Here is a 3,778-nt window from a genome sequence, read left to right as displayed (position 1 = left end):
GGCTGTGGGTTAATTAGATATCTGTGTGGAATAAATAACAAACCCAGACAAGCCAGAGCAGGAATATTTCCAAAGAAGGAGGCTTACCGATTTTATCTACCCTAGAATAAGCTTTAGATCAGAGGTGACCTAAAGAGAATTCTATAGAAGGAATAAAATGTTTTTTCTCTATTTATTTTTTTTATTCCCTTTCCTGCTTTAGAATTGTTTTTCCTGTTTCCTCTTCTTTCATTTTTAAAAATATTCATTTCTAACTAACGTATAATATACATATAGTCAAACGTTTCAAACATGGAACTCAGTGGAATTCAGCCACTTAACCACCACTCACATTGGCATACAGAACATTCCGGCATTATTTATGCTCCATCCTGCTCTGTCCATTCTATAAGTAGTTCCTGTTCTCGTTTCTATTACCTGAGGTCAGCGGTTGCCTACCTTTGAGATACACAATGAATTATAACAATGTCATTTCTTATGTTAGCATTTCCTTCATCCTGATGTCTGTGGGTCATCGGTAGTATGTTTATTGGCATGGCTGTGTAGTGCTCCACTATGCAAATAAACTGCCTTTTTAAAAAAAGGCTCCATGTGTGCTATGTGTGCTGGATGATTTAGTTGTCTCCTTATTTTGATTATTGTGCAAAGCTTCTATGAACTCTGCATTTGCTTTTAAAAAAAAAATTCTGTAGTGGTAGATGGACAGCATGCATTTAATTTGTGTTTATTTTTTTGCTGTGCTAAGGATCAAGCCCAGTGCCTCACACATGTGAGGCAAACACTCTGCAACTGAGCGACAGCCCCAGCCTCTGCATTTGCTTTTGATTAATAGACACACTCATTTCCCTTGACTGAATGACCTAGGAATAGATATGTATAGATATAAAACTAGTTTTCCAAGTGGTAGAACTAATTTATATTTAATTTTATCAGAAAATAAAAGGATGTTACTCTCTGTACATTCTCTCTGGCATTTAGAAAGATCACTCATTTTAAAATATAGTCATTAAATTAGTTGTGTATATGTATTATTAATAATATTGCTTCTTAGTATTAGTATTAAATTTATCTACAGTAAAACAGATTTTCAGTACATGGTTTTGGGTCCATGGTTCTATGGGCTTATCATATGAACATATTTTCGTACCCACTATTAAAAACACAGTACAGAACAATTATATAACCTAAAAATCTCCCTTCTGCTGCCTTATGGGATCCAATCATTCTAACCATCCCATTTTTAAACTCCATTTGTGCTCCATGCATAATAGTTTGGTTTTTCCAGAGAGTCTGATGAATGCTATCATTCAGTCGGAAACGCTCAGTGACTAGACTCTCTCACTCAGCATAATGACTTAGAGAGCCATTCATGCTGCCGAGTATCTCTCCAGGTTAACTCCTCTATTCTTAGGCAGTAGTCATTCATATTATGGATGACTGCTTATCCACTGACACCATGAAGTACACTGTGTTGCTTCCATATTTTGGTGATTATGAATATATTAAAGTACATGTAAGAAACACCCCCATTGTCATCTAGAGTGGCTCCGTGTATCATTTTGCATTCTTATCAGCAATATCTGAGAGCTCAGTTGTTCCAAAATCATGCCCAAACTTGGTTTTTGTTTGTTTATTTTAGTGATCACGATAAGTATGTAGTAGTATTCTAGTATAGTTCTAAATTTTTATTTCCTTAATGGCTAGTGATGTTGAGCATCTTTTAATGCGATTATTTGACGTGTATTTTCCTTGGTAATGTGCTGCAACTTACATGGCTCTTAATTCAGGAAACCAGGTGGGGCAATGAGGGGATGAAAAAAATACAGACAGACACACTAATAGAGAAAAAGTTGGGACTTGGTGGTTCACTAAAATCCCTGGTAGAGAGACAGAACAAGGTCAGTCGGTATTATGTATGAATCATCAAATGTGTAATCATCAAAAGGGTTATGTGAGAAAGTTTCTTCAAAACAACCCTAATTATGATTATCAGCTTGTACCCATAACTTTCTGCCCTGGGGAAGCTGGTTTCTGAACATCAAGGTCGTGAACTAATAGCTCTGTGGCGGTACACAACCTCCTTTTGAACAGGATGCCACCTTAGCAACTGGGCAATCTTTAATCGGCACCTTTGCATTGAAAGTTCCCAAGAGAGGAACTGCCTGTCACAGGACAACTCAAAGTCACCTCTCTGGACGGTAATGGGGAGAGGTTGTTGTTTTATATGACAGAGGGTTAAAGGTTATTTACGTATTTGGCACGCAGAGTGACTCTCTATGAGAGAAGTTCATGCTCAGTGTTCATATCTTTTTGAATAGAAATCGTTCAAAAATTAAGGTCCAGGCCAAAGTAGACTTTCTCTATTGACCATATCATTAGATATAACATCTGCTGTTTAAAAAGTTCTCCAGTTGCACCATCTCTTTGTAAGACAGAGTAACCCCTCCTGAGGGTGCTGCAGGACAGTCCTGAAGCCTATCAGGTACACTGTATCTTAACACAGGTTATGAACCTGCACACCCTAAAGCACATCGCGGCTAAGTCAGAATTCTTTTCACCTGCCTAATCAAATTACTGCTCCTGGAGAACCTTTTCCATTATTGTATCACTTCGATTATAATAAAATACTACACTCATTTTCTTGGCATCCCTATCACTACATATCTTTGATTCCTTGAAGAACATGCTTGTATCTTACTAAAATAGGTCCCATTAAATGTCACTTGTTCAGAGTGTCAGATTTGCTTTTTCTTCTGAGTGGTGGCATTTTGAGAGTGTTTTTTTGCTCCCCAATTTAAAATTTTATATAAATCACATTAGATCAGTTCATTGTCTAAGAGAGTTGTATAATTAGAAAAAAATATGTGATATTTTAAAAAGCAAATCTTATGACAAAATGTTACATCATTCAATTATACTAAAACATGAAAAAGTTGCTTCTTCATCTTTTAAGCTACCCAGTGAAAGAAAGTATTCTTCTATGGAATTAATAATTTACAAATGATTCACTCAGAAGATTTGAGTTACGTTTGAAAACATACTGAGCTGACAGCCAGAACACCATGATAAATATGCAACTTTGACAAAATATTTCTTGAGTTAGGGCTTACATTTCTCCATTCTGAAGTAAATAAATTTTCCTTCAGGAAAGCTGAGATTATTTTCAGCCATGATATCTTTTTAGCCTTCAAAATAGCCCCACTTACCTCTAAACATATAACAACAAAAATGAAAAAACAAAAAACAGCAAACACTAACTTTCAGTCTCTGTGCTTAATGGACTCTGAGAAATACATGCTACCACCATGCTAGTGCACAATGCCTCAGGCTGCTTCCCATGAGGATACAAAAATAAATAAATAAATAAAATCTTGAGAGAAGTCTGATTTTAATGAGAATTAAATTTAATTTTGAATTCTGGTTCAGAGTTTCTCATCCCCACTCTGACATTTGTACAGAGAAAAGTAATTTGCACATTGCTATTTTTTAAATGACACAGAATAGTTTCCAAAATGGATTATGGAATGTGTTGGTACCAGGCCTAAGCAATGCAGGAAAACAGCAGAAAGTTGATTTCTTCCTTAAGTCAGTGTCTCCATGCTCCTTCCAGGATGATCCTTCTGCTCCCGTCGCCTGGCTCTATCATGCCACTTTAGGCACAATTAGCTCCATGTCTCAGGCAACATAAAATGGTAGAACATTTGAATTTGAATGAAGTCTTTGTGACTCTTCCCTTACAGCAATGAATCTGAAACTCTATCTCCTGTTTTAATGCTTT

This window comes from Sciurus vulgaris (assembly GCF_902686455.1).
Source record: "Sciurus vulgaris genome assembly, chromosome: 14".
Lineage (NCBI taxonomy): Eukaryota > Metazoa > Chordata > Mammalia > Rodentia > Sciuridae > Sciurus > Sciurus vulgaris.
The sequence above is the reverse complement of the archived record's forward strand: the minus strand, read 5'-3'. Positions refer to the sequence as shown.